The sequence below is a fragment of the Somniosus microcephalus genome, chromosome 4 (genome assembly GCF_052327205.1).
Source record: "Somniosus microcephalus isolate GS21.2 chromosome 4, FLI_Smic_1.0, whole genome shotgun sequence".
Lineage (NCBI taxonomy): Eukaryota > Metazoa > Chordata > Chondrichthyes > Squaliformes > Somniosidae > Somniosus > Somniosus microcephalus.
In genome coordinates this window covers 199316323-199336670 of record NC_140990.1, presented here as the reverse complement: position 1 = coordinate 199336670, position 20348 = coordinate 199316323, and positions in this window count along the sequence as shown.

Here is a 20348-nt window from a genome sequence, read left to right as displayed (position 1 = left end):
AAGGGTATATGTGAGAATAGCCACTTGTAGTCCCTTCGGTTTATGAATGTTAGGGCTGATCCTGTGTCCAATTCCATTTTCATTTAGACTCCGGCTATCTTGAGCGTGACCCAGATAGTTTGGTGATCCTCTGTTTTGATCACATTATGTAGTTTCAGACAACCCAGCTCCTTGCTTCCGGAGTCTGTATCACTTTTCTATTCGTCTGAACTATTCTCCGTCACCTTATGTACCTTCTTGTACTTCTCCTGTGGAGATTTCTTGCTGCTGGTTTTCTTTCCCGACCTGCAGACTCTTGCTATGTGTCCTACTTTCCCACACTGTCTGCACACTTTGTCCTTGAACCAGCAACCCTTATGGTCGTGTGTTGTTCTGCCGCAGTGAAAGCACTTCACTGTTCCGTATGACATTTCATTTGTGCCATATTCTTGCGGTCTCCGTTGTATCTCTGCCGCGCCCCGTGCTGCTGCTTCGTGTGATACTGCCATGCTGAAAGCCTTGTCCAGCGTAAGACTCTTTTCTGATAGAAGCCGTTTCTGAGTTCCTTCACTTTGAAGCCCACACACAAACTTCTCCCTTAAAGTATCTGCCAGTCCCGTTCCAAACTGGCAGTGTTTCGATAGCTTGTGCAGTTCCGTTAAATACTCAGCATTACTTTCATCTTTATGCTGGTTCCTTTTGTGAAACTTATATCTTTCTGCTATCAGCAGCGGTGTGGGGTTTAAGTGGCCCTGTAGGATTGACACTATGTTTTCAAAATCCTTTTCCACTGGCTTCTCTGGGGTTACTAGGTTTCGCAGTAAGCCATATGTTTTTGCACCCATTGAATTCAACAATACCAGCGCTTTCCTGTCATCTGGCACTTCATTCGCCTTGCAGTACACTTCTATGCGTTCGACATATGTCGTCCAATCTTCGACTTCATTGTCGAACGCTGTTACACTGCCACTCTTCGGCATCCCTGGGTGTGGTTAGACTGGCTCAAAATGGCATCTCCCGCGCTCTCCCTTCTTCCCCGCTGCAGCTTAAAATGGCGTCTCCCGCGCTTTCCTTTCTTCCCCGCTGACGCTGCTCGGCCCTTGAACACCGGCTGCTCTCTGCGCGTTTTCCTGCGCGCCTCTCTCTCCCATTGACACTGCTCGGCCCTTGAACACCGGCTGCGCTCTGCGCATTTTCCTGCATGCCTATCTCTCCCGTTGACGCTGTTCGGCCCTTGAACACCGGCTGCGCTCTGCTCCCTCTCGTTGACGCCACTCGGTCCTGAACACCGGCTGCGTCCTGTGCGCTCTACCCTCTCTCTTTCCCCCGTTGATGCTGCTCGGCCTTTTCCTGTGCCGTCGGTCGGCTCTAGCTGCCGCTGTCCGGGAAGGGTCTGCACAGTACCTGTTGCCAGCCCGTTTCGCTGGACCACCGTGACCGGAGAACCAAGCCTGGCTCTCGACAGCCTCTCCTGCGATGCTCAAATCTCCGCTGGATGACTGGGGGGTTTCCCGTGGTCGACGCCCGTGCTTCTAGACTCGGCCTTCTTCTTTCACTGTTCTCCAGGAGCGAATCCCTGGGCGGTGATGCAGAGTTGCAGGTAGGTTTGAATCTTCTCGTCGCCAATGTTAGATCCGTGTATCTTGATGTTGTGTCCTTCAATAATTGGACAAGAGACTGCAGGGAACAATCAACAGGTGTTTACTGAATGAGGGTTACTCTAAAACTAATTGTACAGATCCCTACTCAGGGTTTATATACAGGTGTGGTCACTGCCGGTACTACAGTATACAGGAGCTGTAAAAAGTAGTTCTCCCCTTAAAGGTACATACATTACACTTTCTTGGGTCTTTACTTAATTTTACAGCAAGCCTTCTGCAGCAAATTGGCTTTAGTCTGATAACCAAGAAGTGTCATTTGGAATTTAAACAAAGCAATAAAATGGGTGAGTGCCCCTGGAATCTTGTTCAATTTTTACTGAATTACCTGTAATCTGACTATGATGCAGTTAGAATTGATGGTGAAATATTTGTCGATAGTGATCACTGTTAATTATGCAAATGCCTTTTTTTTAAATTGAGAAACCCAATGGTCGGTGTCCACTGTACAGGACAGCACCAGCATTAAAAATATGGGAGAGAAGGCAGGGTAAAGCATTAGTTAGTTTACACTAAGCTTGGATTTTCAAAGTTTGTAGATTGTAGAATGGAGGGAAAATAAGGAATTCCACAGTTTTGAAGCCCTGGACAAGAATTAGAGTTAGAAATGATGTGATAAATCATGATCACAACACAGTTATGATGCATGAGCGAGGAGGAAGGGCATATTGACCATCATACTTCAGGGGGAGACAAGAAAGAAAGGCTCAAAGGAATAATGGGCACAGCAGTAACAATAAAATAGAGAAACAAGAAAAGGTAATTATGGAGAGAGATGCTAAAGGTGAAAGAGGAATTGCCTCTCAGATGATGAGCTTTTTCTTGTGTCCAGCATGGTAAGTCGCTGGGTCCAGATGGAATGCATCCTAGCTTGCTGAAAGAAGCAAAGGTAGAAATAGCAGAGGCATTGGTCACAATCTTTCAATCCTCATTGGATACAGGAGTAATGCCAAATGATGGGAGGGTTGCTAATGTTAAGCCACTATTCAAGAAAGGGGAGAGGGATAAACCAGGAAACTACAGGCCAGTCAGCCTAACATCAGTGGTGGGGAAGTTATTGGAAACCATTATCAGGGGAAAAAAACTTTCATTTGGAAAGGCATGGGTTAATCAAGGATAGCCAGCATGGATTTGTTAAAGGCAAATCGTGTCTGATGAACTTGATTGAATTCTTTGATGAGGTAGCAGAGAAGGTTGATCAAGGTAAAGCAGTAGATGTTGTATATATGGACTTTTGGAAGGCTTTCGACAAAGTGCCACACAGGAGGCTTATTAAGAAGATGGAAGCCCATGGAATTCAGGGGAAAGTGGTGATATGGATACAAAATTGGCTCAGTGGCAGGAAGCAAAGGGTGGTGGTGGATGGATGTTTTTCAGACTGGGAGGTTATTTGCAGTGGTGTTCCCCAAGGGTCAGTTTTGGGTCCATTACTCTTTTCAATTTTTAGCAACAACATAAATTCAGGTGTAGGGAGCAGCATTATAAAGTTTGCACATGATATGAAATTTGCAAAGTAGTAGATAGTGATGAGGATAGTTATAGGCTACAGGCTGACATAGACAGGATGGTGAAATGGGCAGAAGCATGGCAGATGGAGTTCAATGTGGAGAAGTGTGAAGTGATGCACTTTGGGAGGACTAATATGGAAATACAGTATACTATAAATGGAACGATTTTGAAAAGATTTGATGAGCAGAGAGACCTTGCTGTCCATATACACAAATCCTTAAAGGTGGCAGGGCAAGTTGATAAGGTGATCAAAAGAGCATATATGGGTTATAAATAGATATATAGAATATAAAAGCAAAGAGATCATGCTAGAAATTTATAAATCACTGGTTAGGCCTCAGCTGAAGTATTGTGGACAATTCTGGGCAACGCACTTCAGGAAAGATGTAAAGGCCTCAGAAAGGTTGCAGAGAAGTTTTACCAGTGATGAGGGACTTCAGTTATGAGGAGAGATTGGAAAAGTTAGGACTGTTCTCCTTGGAACAGAGAAGGTTAAGAGGCAATCTAATAGAAGTTTTCATGATGATGAGAAGTTTTGATAAAGTAGATAGTAAAAAATGATTCCCTCTGGTGAGTGGGTCAATAACTGAACGTTGTGGCGACACGCCACCACTGGACATAATCCGCTCACGGCGGCACAGACAGTCTAAGCAGAAGCCCCCAGCCGGGGGCCCTTTCCTCCAGCAACTTGTTTCCCTCAGGGACAGGCTGCCGGGAGCATTCCTGTCTGGGAAGTATTTAAGTGGATGCGCGGGCTTTTCTAGTTCCTGTTTGTCATGTGGTTGGAATAAAGCAGTTGTGTTTTCAATAGCTCTGGTCTCGACTCCCACGTTTGCCGCGGTATCTCAACACTGGTGACCCCGACGCTCAGGACGAATCCTAAGCTAGCATGGCGGATACAAACGCAGTCACGGTTAAATTACCAGACTTTTGGGAGAACCTCGCCGAAGCCTGGTTCGTTCAAGCTGAGTCCAGATTCCGGCTGAAAGGCATTACAGTCGACGCCACGAAGTACGACTACCTCGTCGCCTCGCTCACCTACGCTACAGTCCCCAAGGTTTGGGCAGCGCTGCAGAATCCACCAACGGATGGCAAGTACGAACATCTGAAGGCTGCGCTACTTAAAAAATTTCAAACGTCCTCTTACCAGCGCCACTGCCAACTCCTGGACCTCCCCGGCCTTGGTGACGCTTCACCATCAGACCTGCTTTCCCACATGCTGTCCCTCTCAGACGACAAAAATCCCGGCGCCCTTTTTCGCACGCTTTTCATTCGGCAGCTCCCCGCCAGCATCCGCCCGCTCATTGTGGAGTCTGACTCCACGGACCTGAATGATATAGCCGAAAAGGCCGACCGGCTGCTCTCTGCACAGGCCGCTCGCGACGTTGCGCCCGACCTCACGGCAACGACCACGCGGTCTCCCCGGGCCGCTAGGCCCGACCGCCCTACCACTCCGGGTCACTGCTACTACCACACCCGTTTTGGCGCTAGGGCTCAACGCTGCACGCCACCGTGTACCTTCAAACCCCCCCCCGCACCGGCCCCCGCGATGGCCGCGGGGCAGAAGGAGCCCCTACTGTACGTCACTGACGACAGAACCAACCGCCGATTTCTGTGCGACACAGAGGCCCAGCACAGCATCACCCCCGCCTCCGCCCTCGAGATCCAACGCGGCACACGGGGTATCACACTGGCTGCAGCCAACGGCTCTGAAATCCGCACATATGGCACCCGAATGGTCACGCTCGACCTCGCGGGCCGCCGCTACCGCTGGGAGTTCCTCACAGCCAAGGTCCTCTGCCCACTCATCGGCGCCGACTTCCTACGCGCCCACGGCCTCCTTGTCAACATTCCGAGGCACCGCCTCGTCGACATCAACACTATGGCCCCCATTCCCGGCGCCTTTACCCCGGCCCGTTCGGCCGGCCTGACGACCTACTGCCTCGCCAGAGCCACGGACAACTACTCGGCACTCCTAGCTGAGTTTCCCGCCCTCACTAACCCGACCTTTTCGGCCAAAGCCGCCAAGCACGGTGTGGAACACTATATCCCCACCACCGGCCCCCCAGTTTCTGCCCACGCCCGCAGACTCAACCCGGCCAAGCTGGAAATCGCGCGGGCCGAGTTCACCACCATGGAACAACTCGGCATCATCCGCCGCTCCAGCAGCCCTTGGGCCTCGCCCCTCCACATCGCCCCCAAGCCCGGCGGAGGCTGGCGCCCTTGCGGGGACTACCGCCGCCTCAACGACGCCACCACCCCCGATCGATACCCGGTGCCACACATCCAGGACTTCTCGGCCCGAATGGCCGGACGAACCGTCTTTTCCAAAGTCGACCTGGTGCGCGGTTACCACCAAGTCCCCGTACACCCCGCGGACATCCCCAAAACGGCCGTCATCACCCCATTCGGCCTGTTCGAGTTCCTGAGGATGCCCTTCGGCCTCAAGACTGCAGCACAGGCTTTCCAGCGCCTTATGGACTCAGTGTCCGGGACCTGAACTTCCTATTCGTCTATCTAGATGACATTCTCGTGGCCAGCTCCTCCAAACAGGAACACCTCGAACACCTTCGCATCCTGTTCGGGCGCCTAGCCCAACACGGGCTCATCCTCAGCCCGGCGAAGTGCCAATTCGGCCTAACCGAGATCGATTTTCTCGGTCACCACATCAGCCCTGCTGGGGCCGTCCCCCTGCCCAACAAGGTGCAGGCCGTCCAGCAATTTCCCCGCCCCACAACCATCAAGGGCCTCCAGGAGTTCCTCGGGATGGTGAACTTCTACAACAGGTTCATCCCCGGAGCCACAGCCCTCATGAAGCCCCTATACGACTCCCTCCGAGGAAAATCCGGCAAGATGGACGTAGCCTGGACCACTGACACGGCAGCCGCCTTCGACGCCACCAAAAACGCGCTCGCCGACGCCACTCTGCTCGCGCACCCGAGGGCCAATGCTCGGTTCGCGCTCTACACCGATGCCTCCGACCACGCGGTCGGGGCCGTGTTCGAGCAGTGGGTCAATGGCGCGTGGCAGCCACTTGCCTTCTACAGCCGCCAACTGCGCCCCCCGGAGGTCAAATACTCCACTTTCGACCACGAGCTTCTCGCACTCCACCTGTCGGTCCGCCATTTCAGGTTCCTCCTGGAAGGCCGCCCCTTCACCGCGTATGTGGACCACAAGCCACTCACATACGCGATGGCCAAGCACACCGAACCCTGGTCCGCTAGGCAGCAACGCCAGCTCGCGGCCGTCTCCGAGTTTACTACGGACATTCAGCACGTCTCCGGTAGAGACAACGTGGTCGCCGACTGCCTTTCCCGTCCTGCCGTCTGTGCGAATCACCTCGCGGTCGACTACGCACAACTAGCAGCAGCCCAGCTCACGGACCCAGACCTCCTCTCGGCGGCTACCAGCCTGCCAGGGCTACGCCTAGCCAAGGTCAAGCACGGGCCCGAAGCCACGGCAGTCACGTGCGACGTCTCACTCGGCCAATCCAGGCCGGTCGTCCCTGAGACCTGGCGCCGCCGCGTCTTTGACGCGCTCCACGGGCTCTCTCACCCGGGCTCCCGCGCATCCGTCAAACTCCTCTCCAAGCGCTTCGTCTGGCGCGGCCTCAGCAGAGATGTTCGGACTTGGGCCACCTCCTGCCTCGCCTGCCAACGGGCTAAGGTACAGCTGCACACCAAAGCACCCCTGGGAGACTTCGAGGTACCCAGCCGTCGCTTCGACCACGTACACGTCGACATCGTCGGTCCCCTGCCGCCATCGCAAGGCCTAACTTATCTCCTCACGATGGTCGACCGCTACACACGCTGGCCTGAGGCAGTGCCGCTGACCTCCACCACCACAGCCGACATCGCCAGGGCGTTCGTTAACACCTGGGTTGCGAGGTTCGGCGTACCGGCTGACATAACCTCCGACAGAGGCGCCCAGTTCACCTCCGAACTCTGGACGGCCACAGCACGCAACCTCGGGGTGACGCTCCACCGCACCACGGCGTACCACCCGCAGGCCAACGGACTTTGTGAACGCTTCCACAGGTCACTCAAGGCCTCACTCCGCGCCGGCCTGCAGGATAGTACCTGGACTGACCGCCTACCATGGGTGCTACTCGGCCTACGCACCGCGGTCAAGGAAGACCTCCAGTCCTCGGCAGCGGAGTTAGTCTACAGACAACCACTGCGCGTCCCAGGTGAATTCCTTCCGGAGCCTACCAAGCCTTGGTCGGCCGAACAGCAGCGGCTCGACTCTTTCTCTTCCGCTCAGCAGTTCGCCCCACTTCCGGTCAACCGACACGGCGAACTCGCACCTCACGTCCCGCCAAATTTACAGCAGGCGCGCTTCCTCTTCGTGCGACACGACGCGCACCGCGGGCCCCTGCGACCCCCGTACGACGGTCCGTACGAGGTACTACAAACCGGTGACAAGGTCTTCAAGCTGCGACTCGGCGACAGGGTCGAGACAGTCTCCATCGACCGGCTCAAACCAGCACACACAGAACCAGGGGAACAGGTCCCCGTGGCCCAGCCTCCAACTAGAGGCCGTCCCCCCGGCAAGCCAGCACAGCCGGCGGCGAACCGCCCGACCCAACCAACCAGACCGGCGACCACTCAGAGCCGCTGCGGCAGAACCATTAGACCACCGTCACGACTCGTCCACTCCTCCTAAGCGGATTCTGGGGGGAGCTCTGTGGCGACACGCCACCACTGGACATAATCCGCTCACGGCGGCACAGACAGTCTAAGCAGAAGCCCCCAGCCGGGGGCCCTTTCCTCCAGCAACTTGTTTCCCGCAGGGACAGGCTGCCGGGAGCACTTCCTGTCTGGGAAGTATTTAAGTGGATGCGCGGGCTTTTCTAGTTCCTGTTTGTCATGTGGTTGGAATAAAGCAGTTGTGTTTTCAATAGCTCTGGTCTCGACTCCCACGTTTGCCGCGGTATCTCAACAACGTAATAGATTCAAAATCATTGGCAAAAGATGTAAAGGGGAGATGAGGAGAAATGTTTTCACTCAGAGTTGTTGAGATCTGGAATGCTCTGCCTGGAAAGGTAGTAGAAGGTGATTCCATAAATAATTTTAAAAAGGAGTTGGACAGGTACTTGAGGATGAGGAACTTACAGGGTTACGGACAAAAAGCGGGGATGTGGGACTGAGCACGACTGCTCTTTCAAAGAGCCAACACAGGCATGATGGACCGAATGGCCTCCTTCTGTGCTGTAAGTTTCTATGATTCTATGAATATAAGAAAAGTACTAGGAAAGCCTCCCCAGATATGGCTGCAATATTCACAGTCTTGATCTCTCAGGGGGTTCAGTCTTGTTAAGGGAAAATATCAGGAATGAAAAATCCAATCTTCATGGAAGCAGCTTCAGCAAAAGAAACAGGAGATCAGAGGAGATAGTGAAGTGAAGAGAGTCAACAGAGGAAGATGGACTGAGAGAAGAGGATATGGTAGCTCATGATGAAGAATCTGACTTTGGGAAATTCTTCTGAGCAAGATGCCCACCTTACTGAGGTTTGAGCTTTTCCACTGACTATGATACTTCTAGTGGGAACAACAAAACTAATGATTGTGAAGAGAGGCTTGTGCTGACAAGGCATGTTCCAATACACTGTGCTTTAGATTACTACTACACATGTCTGTACCAAGCACGTTCCCTCATAGCAGTCGGTGCTCCCTCGATCAATGCTTAGATTGCTGCATAGGGTGCCAGATTGGGGGCTATCTCACCTGCCTTTGACAGACTTGGTGACTGGTTGCAGACAACTATGAGCTATGGCTTGACTGATCTCATTGTACCATTTGGTCAGCTTTCCCCAGATCAGTGGACATACATAGCCAATGCCCAGTAGTAGTGGTATGGCAGGCATCTGTTCAGATGAAGGGAGCATCTCTTTGGGTAGCAATACATGTACGAGTTGATGTGCATAGGGAAGGGTTTGTAGATAATAGCATATTTGCGAAGGGAAAGAATAAGCTGCAATCAGTAAACATTAAACCAAGGCCTTGTCTGCCCCCTCAGATGGACCTAATAGATCCCATGGCATTATTTCGAAAAAGAGCAGAGGAGGTCTCGCTGGTGTCCTGGCCAATATTTATCACTCAACCAACATCACTAAAATGAACAGATTATCTAATCATTATCATATTGCTGTCTATGGGACTTAGTTGTGTGTAAATTGGCTGCCGTGTGTCCTAGATTGCACCAGTGACCACACTTAAGTAAAAAAAGTACTTAATTGGTTGTAAAGCACTTTGGGACATCCAAAGGTCATGAAAGGTGTTATATAGTGTCTGCTGTGGCTCAGTGGGTAGCACTCTCTAGGTGGGAGGGGCTAGGAGTGAGCCAGGTGTGACTGGTTGCCTAATTGCAGCTGGGTGTTGGAGGGAGTTTTGTAAAAAGTTGGTGGAGGGTTTTGGGGTGTTGTTTTCAGGTTTTAGGGCCTTTTTGGCACACAAAAAACAGCCAGATGGCTGCTGAGGGGTCCGGAGTGCCGGGCCCCTCAGAGGACAATATTCACGAGAGGAATTTTATTAGGGAAGAAACTGTGGTGGGAAGGGGAAAAAAAAGGCCCAAAGATTTGGGCCGGGACCTCAGGAGGTTTGGTAAAGAAAATACGGTGGTGGTGCAATGTGAAGATAAGAAGATTCGAGCCTGGGATATAATTCAGGCGGTTCGTGAGGACTGTGGTGAGGGAAGCTGTTTTGCCTGCCGACCAAAACCAAATGTGGGATTTGAGGTGACGGTCAGTGGCCGTGAGGAGGTGGAAAAACTGCTGCTCAGTCTGAAAGTTGGGGAGAAATTATTGGAGGTGACTCTGCTATATTCAGAGGAGGTGGTGGTTTCATTTTTGAACTTGCCTGTGTACATCGAGGACGAAGTGCTGAGCAAAAAGTTGGAGTTGTGGGACATTAAAATCTGTTCAGAAATAAAGAGGTACTATAGAGTCATAGAGTCATAGAGTTTTACAGCACAGAAAGAGGCCCTTCGGCCCATTGTGTCTGCGCCGCCCATCCATCCCTGTCCAGTCTAATCCCATTTTCCAGCATTTGGTCCATAGCCTTGTATGCAATGGCATTTCAAGTGCTCATCCAAATGCTTCTTGAATGTTGTGAGGGTTCCTGCCTCTACCACCCTTTCAGGCATTGAGTTCCACATTCCAACCACCCTCTGGGTGAAAAAGTTCCTCCTCAAATCCCCTCTAAATCTCCTGCCCCTTACCCTGAATCTATGCCCCCTTGTTATTGACCCCCCTACTAAGGGGAAAAGTTCCTCTTTGTCTACCCTATCTATGCCCCTCATCATTTTGTACACCTCAATCAGGTCCCCCCTCAGCCTTCTTTGCTCCAAGGAAAACAACCCCAGCCTGTCCAGCCTCTCTTCATAGCTGAGGCGCTCCATCCCAGGTAACATCCTGGTGAATCTTCTCTGCACCCTCTCCAAAGCAATCACATCCTTCCTATAGTGAGGCGACCAGAACTGCACACAGTACTCCAGCTGTGGCCTCACCAGCGTTTTGTACAGTTCCATCATAACCTCCCTGCTCTTATATTCTATGCCTCGGCTAATGAAGGCAAGTATCCCATATGCCTTTTTAACCACCTTATCTACCTGTTCCGCTGCCTTCAGGGATCTATGTACATGTACACCAAGGTCCCTCTGACCCTCTGTACTTCCTAGGGTCCTACCACTCATTGTGTATTCCCTTGCCTTATTTGTCCGTCCAAAATGCATCACCTCGCACTTTTCAGGGTTAAATTCCATTTGCCACTTTTCCGCCCATCTGACCAACCCGTTTATATCGTCCTGTAGCCTGAGGCTTTCCTCCTCACAATTTACCACCCCACCAATTTTCGTGTCATCTGTGAACTTACTGATCATACCTTTTACATTCTCATCCAAATCATTTATGTAGATCACAAACAACAAGGGACCCAGCACCGATCCCTGAGGTACCCCACTAGACACAGGCTTCCAGTCACAAAAGCAACCTTCGACCATCACCCTCTGCCTCCTGCCACTCAGCCAGTTTAGGATCCAACGCGCCAAGGCACCCTGGATCCCATGGGCTCTTACCTTCTTGACCAGTCTCCTATGCGGGACTTTGTCAAAAGCTTTACTGAAGTCCATGTAAACCACATCCACAGCATTTCCCTCATCCACCCCCCTAGTCACCCCCTCGAAAAATTCAATCAGATTTGTCAGACATGATTTACCCTTGACAAAGCCATGCTGACTATCCCCGATTAATCCTTGCCTCTCCAAGTGGAGACTAATTTTGTCCCTCAGAATTTTTTCCAATAATTTCCCTACCACAGATGTTAGGCTCACTGGCCTGTAATTCCCTGGTTTATCCCTGCTACCCTTCTTGAATAATGGTACTACGTTAGCTGTTCTCCAGTCCTCTGGTACATCCCCTGTGGCCAGAGAGGTTCTGAAAATTTGTGTCAGAGCCCCTGCAATCTCCTCCTTTGCCTCCCACAGCAGCCTGGGATACATCTCGTCTGGGCCTGGAGATTTATCCACTTTTTGGCCTGCTAAAACCGCTAGCACCTCCTCCCTCTCGATGCTAATATGTTCAAGTATGTCACAGCCCCCTTGCCCGATTTCTATGTCTGCATCGTCTTTCTCCATAGTGAACACAGATGCAAAAAATTCATTTAAAACCCCGCCTACATCATCTGGCTCTACACACAGATTGCCACTTTGGTCCCTAATGGGCCCTACCCTTTCCCTGGTTATCCTCTTGCCCTTAATATACTTATAAAACATCTTAGGATTTTCCTTTATTTTGCTCGCCAGTGTTATTTCATGGCCCCTCCTCGCCCTCCTAATTTCTTTTTTAAGTATGCCCCTGCATTTTTTATACTCCTCTAGGGCTTCTTCCGTCTTTAGTCTTTTGTAACTGCCAAAAGCCCCCCTTTTATTTCTAATGCATTTTTGTATATCCCTCGTCATCCAAGGTTCCCTTTGCTTGTTGGTCCCACCCTTGACCTTTACAGGAACATGTTGGCGTTGTACTCTCTCTATTTCCCTTCTGAAAGTCTCCCACTGTTTTGATGCGGATTTTCCTATAAGTAGCTGCTCCCAGTCCAATTTGGCCAGATCCTGCCTTATCATATTAAAATCGGCCTTCCCCCAATTTAGAACCCTTATTTCCGGGCCGTCTTTGTCTTTTTCCATGACCACCTTAAATCTCACCGAATTGTGGTCACTGTCGCCAAAATGCTCTCCTACTGACACTTCCACCACTTGCCCGGCTACATTCCCCAGAATTAGGTCCAGTATCGCCCCCTCTCTTGTAGGACTTTCTACATGTTGGCTCAAAAAGCTCTCCTGGATGCACTTTAAGAATTCTGCACCCTCTAAGCCTTTCACACTCTGACGATCCCAATTAATATTGGGGAAGTTGAAATCCCCCACTATTATTACCCTATTATTTTCGCACTTTTCTGAGATTTGCCTACATATCTGTTCCTCTATCTCCCCCTGACTGTTTGGGGGCCTATAGTACACTCCCAGCAAAGTGCTTGCCCCCTTTTTGTTTTTAAGTTCTACCCATATGGCCTCATTAGAGGAACCCGCTAATATATCATCCCTCCTTACAGCAGTAATTGACTCCTTAATTAATATTGCAACACCCCCTCCCCTTTTACACCCCCCTCTGTCTCGCCTGAAGATTCTATACCCCGGAATATTGAGCTGCCAGTCCTGACCCTCCCTCAACCATGTCTCCGTGATAGCAACAATATCGTACTCCCATGTGTTCAACAACAACTTCAGTTCATCCACCTTATTTGCAAGACTCCTTGCATTAAAATAAATGCCTTCCAGCCCTGCCATATTCTCTTTTGCCTTCACATATTTGCTTTGCCTTCCCAGCTGACTTGTTTTTTCCCTCTGTATTTGGCTGTAAATCACCCCCTACTATAGCTCCACTCTGTACCCCATCCCCCTGCCAAGTTAGTTTAAAACCCCCCCCAGCAGTGCTAGCAAACCTCCCCGCAAGGATATTGGTTCCCCTCTGGTTCAGGTGTAAACCGTCCGACTTGTACAAGTCCCACCTTTCCCAGAAGCAGACCCAGTGATCCAGGAAACTAAAGCCCTCCCCCCCTGCACCATCCCTTTAGCCACGCATTCATCTGTTCTATCTTCCTATTTCTATACTTACTAGCACGTGGCACCGGGAGTAATCCAGAGATTACAACCCTTGAGGTCCTGCTCTTTAATCCTTCACCTAGCTCCCTAAATTCTTGCTGCAGGACCTCATCCCTCTTTTTACCTATGTCGTTGGTACCAATGTGGACCACGACCACTGGCTGTTCACCCTCCCCCTCCAGAATGCCCTGCAGCCGTTCAGTGACATCCTTGACCCTGGCACCAGGGAGGCAACAAACCATCCTGGATTCACGTCTACGGCCACAGAAACGCCTATCTGTTCCCCTTACTATAGAATCCCCTACCACTATTGCTCTCCCACTCTTTTTCCCCCCTTCCTCGGCAGCAGGAGCACCGCCAGTGCCAGGAAGTTGGCTGCTGCTGCCTTCCCCTGGTGAGTCATCCCCCTTTCAAACAAGTATACCGCTTTGGATACTGTTGAGGGGGATGACTCACCAGGGGAAGGCAGCAGCAGCCAACTTCCTGGCACTGGCGGTGCTCCTGCTGCCGAGGAAGGGGGGGAAAAAGAGTGGGAGAGCAATAGTGGTAGGGGATTCTATAGTAAGGGGAACAGATAGGCGTTTCTGTGGCCGTAGACGTGAATCCAGGATGGTTTGTTGCCTCCCTGGTGCCAGGGTCAAGGATGTCACTGAACGGCTGCAGGGCATTCTGGAGGGGGAGGGTGAACAGCCAGTGGTCGTGGTCCACATTGGTACCAACGACATAGGTAAAAAGAGGGATGAGGTCCTGCAGCAAGAATTTAGGGAGCTAGGTGAAGGATTAAAGAGCAGGACCTCAAGGGTTGTAATCTCTGGATTACTCCCGTGCCACGTGCTAGTAAGTATAGAAATAGGAAGATAGAACAGATGAATGCGTGGCTAAAGGGATGGTGCAGGGGGGAGGGCTTTAGTTTCCTGGATCACTGGGTCTGCTTCTGGGAAAGGTGGGACTTGTACAAGTCGGACGGTTTACACCTGAACCAGAGGGGAACCAATATCCTTGCGGGGAGGTTTGCTAGCACTGCTGGGGGGGGTTTAAACTAACTTGGCAGGGGGATGGGGTACAGAGTGGAGCTATAGTAGGGGGTGATTTACAGCCAAATACAGAGGGAAAAACAAGTCAGCTGGGAAGGCAAAGCAAATATGTGAAGGCAAAAGAGAATATGGCAGGGCTGGAAGGCATTTATTTTAATGCAAGGAGTCTTGCAAATAAGGTGGATGAACTGAAGTTGTTGTTGAACACATGGGAGTACGATATTGTTGCTATCACGGAGACATGGTTGAGGGAGGGTCAGGACTGGCAGCTCAATATTCCGGGGTATAGAATCTTCAGGCGAGACAGAGGGGGGTGTAAAAGGGGAGGGGGTGTTGCAATATTAATTAAGGAGTCAATTACTGCTGTAAGGAGGGATGATATATTAGCGGGTTCCTCTAATGAGGCCATATGGGTAGAACTTAAAAACAAAAAGGGGGGCAAGCACTTTGCTGGGAGTGTACTATAGGCCCCCAAACAGTCAGGGGGAGATAGAGGAACAGATATGTAGGCAAATCTCAGAAAAGTGCGAAAATAATAGGGGTAATAATAGTGGGGGATTTCAACTTCCCCAATATTAATTGGGATCGTCAGAGTGTGAAAGGCTTAGAGGGTGCAGAATTCTTAAAGTGCATCCAGGAGAGCTTTTTGAGCCAACATGTAGAAAGTCCTACAAGAGAGGGGGGCGATACTGGACCTAATTCTGGGGAATGTAGCCGGGCAAGTGGTGGAAGTGTCAGTAGGAGAGCATTTTGGCGACAGTGACCACAATTCGGTGAGATTTAAGGTGGTCATGGAAAAAGACAAAGACGGCCCGGAAATAAGGGGTTCTAAATTGGGGGAAGGCCGATTTTAATATGATAAGGCAGGATCTGGCCAAATTGGACTGGGAGCAGCTACTTATAGGAAAATCCGCATCAAAACAGTGGGAGACTTTCAGAAGGGAAATAGAGAGAGTACAACGCCAACATGTTCCTGTAAAGGTCAAGGGGTGGGACCAACAAGCAAAGGGAACCTTGGATGACGAGGGATATACAAAAATGCATTAGAAATAAAAGGGGGGCTTTTGGCAGTTACAAAAGACTAAAGACGGAAGAAGCCCTAGAGGAGTATAAAAAATGCAGGGGCATACTTAAAAAAGAAATTAGGAGGGCGAGGAGGGGCCATGAAATAACACTGGCGAGCAAAATAAAGGAAAATCCTAAGATGTTTTATAAGTATATTAAGGGCAAGAGGATAACCAGGGAAAGGGTAGGGCCCATTAGGGACCAAAGTGGCAATCTGTGTGTAGAGCCAGATGATGTAGGCGGGGTTTTAAATGAATTTTTTGCATCTGTGTTCACTATGGAGAAAGACGATGCAGACATAGAAATCGGGCAAGGGGGCTGTGACATACTTGAACATATTAGCATCGAGAGGGGAGGAGGTGCTAGCGGTTTTAGCAGGCCAAAAAGTGGATAAATCTCCAGGCCCAGACGAGATGTATCCCAGGCTGCTGTGGGAGGCAAAGGAGGAGATTGCAGGGGCTCTGACACAAATTTTCAGAACCTCTCTGGCCACAGGGGATGTACCAGAGGACTGGAGAACAGCTAACGTAGTACCATTATTCAAGAAGGGTAGCAGGGATAAACCAGGGAATTACAGGCCAGTGAGCCTAACATCTGTGGTAGGGAAATTATTGGAAAAAATTCTGAGGGACAAAATTAGTCTCCACTTGGAGAGGCAAGGATTAATCGGGGATAGTCAGCATGGCTTTGTCAAGGGTAAATCATGTCTGACAAATCTGATTGAATTTTTCGAGGGGGGTGACTAGGGGGGTGGATGAGGGAAATGCTGGTGGATGTGGTTTACATGGACTTCAGTAAAGCTTTTGACAAAGTCCCGCATAGGAGACTGGTCAAGAAGGTAAGAGCCCATGGGATCCAGGGTGCCTTGGCGCGTTGGATCCTAAACTGGCTGAGTGGCAGGAGGCAGAGGGTGATGGTCGAAGGTTGCTTTTGTGACTGGAAGCCTGTGTCTAGTGGGGTACCTCAGGGATCGGTGCTGGGTCCCTTGTTGTTTGTGATCTACATAAATGATTTGGATGAGAATGTAAAAGGTATGATCAGTAAGTTCACAGATGACACGAAAATTGGTGGGGTGGTAAATTGTGAGGAGGAAAGCCTCAGGCTACAGGACGATATAAACGGGTTGGTCAGATGGGCGGAAAAGTGGCAAATGGAATTTAACCCTGAAAAGTGCGAGGTGATGCATTTTGGACGGACAAATAAGGCAAGGGAATACACAATGAGTGGTAGGACCCTAGGAAGTACAGAGGGTCAGAGGGACCTTGGTGTACATGTACATAGATCCCTGAAGGCAGCGGAACAGGTAGATAAGGTGGTTAAAAAGGCATATGGGATACTTGCCTTCATTAGCCGAGGCATAGAATATAAGAGCAGGGAGGTTATGATGGAACTGTACAAAACGCTGGTGAGGCCACAGCTGGAGTACTGTGTGCAGTTCTGGTCGCCTCACTATAGGAAGGATGTGATTGCTTTGGAGAGGGTGCAGAGAAGATTCACCAGGATGTTACCTGGATGGAGCGCCTCAGCTATGAAGAGAGGCTGGACAGGCTGGGGTTGTTTTCCTTGGAGCAAAGAAGGCTGAGGGGGACCTGATTGAGGTGTACAAAATGATGAGGGGCATAGATAGGGTAGACAAAGAGGAACTTTTCCCCTTAGTAGGGGGGTCAATAACAAGGGGGCATAGATTCAGGGTAAGGGGGCAGGAGATTTAGAGGGGATTTGAGGAGGAACTTTTTCACCCAGAGGGTGGTTGGAATGTGGAACTCATGCCTGAAAGGGTGGTAGAGGCAGGAACCCTCACAACATTCAAGAAGCATTTGGATGAGCACTTGAAATGCCATTGCATACAAGGCTATGGACCAAATGCTGGAAAATGGGATTAGACTGGACAGGGATGGATGGGCGGCGCAGACACAATGGGCCGAAGGCCTCTTTCTGTGCTGTAAAACTCTATGACTCTATGACTCTATAGTACCTCTTTATTTCTGAACAGATTTTAATGTCCCACAACTCCAACTTTTTGCTCAGCACTTCGTCCTCGATGTACACAGGCAAGTTCAAAAATGAAACCACCACCTCCTCTGAATATAGCAGAGTCACCTCCAATAATTTCTCCCCAACTTTCAGACTGAGCAGCAGTTTTTCCACCTCCTCACGGCCACTGACCGTCACCTCAAATCCCACATTTGGTTTTGGTCGGCAGGCAAAACAGCTTCCCTCACCACAGTCCTCACGAACCGCCTGAATTATATCCCAGGCTCGAATCTTCTTATCTTCACATTGCACCACCACCGTATTTTCTTTACCAAACCTCCTGAGGTCCCGGCCCAAATCTTTGGGCCTTTTTTTTCCCCTTCCCACCACAGTTTCTTCCCTAATAAAATTCCTCTCGTGAATATTGTCCTCTGAGGGGCCCGGCACTCCGGACCCCTCAGCAGCCATCTGGCTGTTTTTTGTGTGCCAAAAAGGCCCTAAAACCTGAAAACAACACCCCAAAACCCTCCACCAACGTTTTACAAAACTCCCTCCAACACCCAGCTGCAATTAGGCAACCAGTCACACCTGGCTCACTCCTAGCCCCTCCCACCTAGAGAGTGCTACCCACTGAGCCACAGCAGACACTATATAACACCTTTCATGACCTTTGGATGTCCCAAAGTGCTTACAACCTATTAAGTACTTTTTTTACTTAAGTGTGGTCACTGGTGCAATCTAGGACACACGCAGCCAATTTACACACAACTAAGTCCCATAGACAGCAATATGATAATGATTAGATAATCTGTTCATTTTAGTGATGTTGGTTGAGTGATAAATATTGGCCAGGACACCAGCGAGACCTCCTCTGCTCTTTTTCGAAATAATGCCATGGGATCTATTAGGTCCATCTGAGGGGGCAGACAAGGCTTGGTTTAATGTTTACTGATTGCAGCTTATTCTTTCCCTTCGCAAATATGCTATTATCTACAAACCCTTCCCTATGCACATCAACTCGTACATGTATTGCTACCCAAAGAGATGCTCCCTTCATCTGAACAGATGCCTGCCATACCACTACTACTGGGCATTGGCTATGTATGTCCACTGATCTGGGAAAGCTGACAAATGGTACAATGAGATCAGTCAAGCCATAGCTCATAGTTGTCTGCAACCAGTCACCAAGTCTGTCAAAGGCAGGTGAGATAGCCCCCAATCTGGCACCCTATGCAGCAATCTAAGCATTGATCGAGGAGCACCGACTGCTATGAGGGAACGTGCTTGGTACAGACATGTGTAGTAGTAATCTAAAGCACAGTGTATTGGAACATGCCTTGTCAGCACAAGCCTCTCTTCACAATCATTAGTTTTGTTGTTCCCACTAGAAGTATCATAGTCAGTGGAAAAGCTCAAACCTCAGTAAGGTGGGCATCTTGCTCAGAAGAATTTCCCAAAGTCAGATTCTTCATCATGAGCTACCATATCCTCTTCTCTCAGTCCATCTTCCTCTGTTGACTCTCTTCACTTCACTATCTCCTCTGATCTCCTGTTTCTTTTGCTGAAGCTGCTTCCATGAAGATTGGAGTTTTTCAGTCCTGATAGTTTTCCCTTAACAAGACTGAACCCCCTGAGAGATCAAGACTGTGAATATTGCTGCCATATCTGGGGAGGCTTGTCCTAGTACTTTTCTTATATTCATAGAATCATAGAAACTTACAGCACAGAAGGAGGCCATTCGGTCCATCATGCCTGTGTTGGCTCTTTGAAAGAGAGTCGTGCTCAGTCCCACATCCCAGCTTTTTGTCCGTAACCCTGTAAGTTCCTCATCCTCAAGTACCTGTCCAACTCCTTTTTAAATTATTTATGGAATCACCTGCTACTACCTTTCCAGGCAGTGCATTCCAGATCTCAACAACTCTGAGTGAAAACATTTCTCCTCATCTCCCCTTTACATCTTTTGCCATGATTTTGAATCTATTACGTTGTTGATACCGCGGCAAACGTGGAGTCGAGACCAGAGCTATTGTATAACTCAACTGCTTTATTCCAACCACATGACAAACAGAACTAGAAAAGCCCGCGCATCCACTTAAATACTTCCCAACGATAGTGCTCCGGCAGCCTGTCCCTGCGGAAACAAGTTGCTGGAGGTATGGGCCCCGACTGGGGCTTCTGCGTGTAGACTGTCGTCCCGCAGTGAGCGGATGATGTCCATGTGGCGTGTCGCCACAGAGCTCCCCCAAATCGCTTAGAGGAGTGGACGAGTCGTGGACGGGTCTAATGGTTCTGCCGCAGCGCTCTGAGTGTCGCCGGTCTGGTTGGTTGGGTCGGGCGGTTCGCCGCCGCTGTGCTGGCTTGCCGGGGGGACGCCTCTAGTTGGAGGCTGGCCACGGGACCTGTTCCCCTGTTCTGTGTGTGCTGGTTGAGCCGGTCGATGGAGACTGTCTCGACCCTGTCCGCGAGTCGCAGCTTGAAGACCTTGTCACCGGTTGTAGTACCTCGTACGGACCGTCGTACGGGTCGCAGGGCCCGCGGTGCGCGTCGTGTCGCGAAGAGAGAGCGCCTGCTGTAAATTTGGCGGGACGTGAGGTGCGAGTTCGCCGTGTCGTTGACCGGAAGTGGGGCGAACTGCTGAGCGAGAGTAAGAGTCGAGCCGCTGCTGTTCGGCCGACCAAGGCTTGGTAGGCGCCAGGAAGGAATTCACCTGGGACGCGCAGGTGGTTGTCTGTAGTCTGAACTCCGCTGCCGAGGACTGGAGTCTTCCTTGACCGCGTGCGTAGGCCGAGTAGCACCCATGGTAGGCGGTCAGTCCAGGTACTATCCTGCAGGCGCGCGAGTGAGCCTTGAGTGAACTGTGAGAGCGTCACATAAGTCCGTTGGCCTGAGCGGTGGTGTCTCCGTGGGTGCGTGGAGCGTCACACCGAGGTTGCGTGACGGTGGGCCTCCAGAGTTCGGAGGTTGAACTGGCGC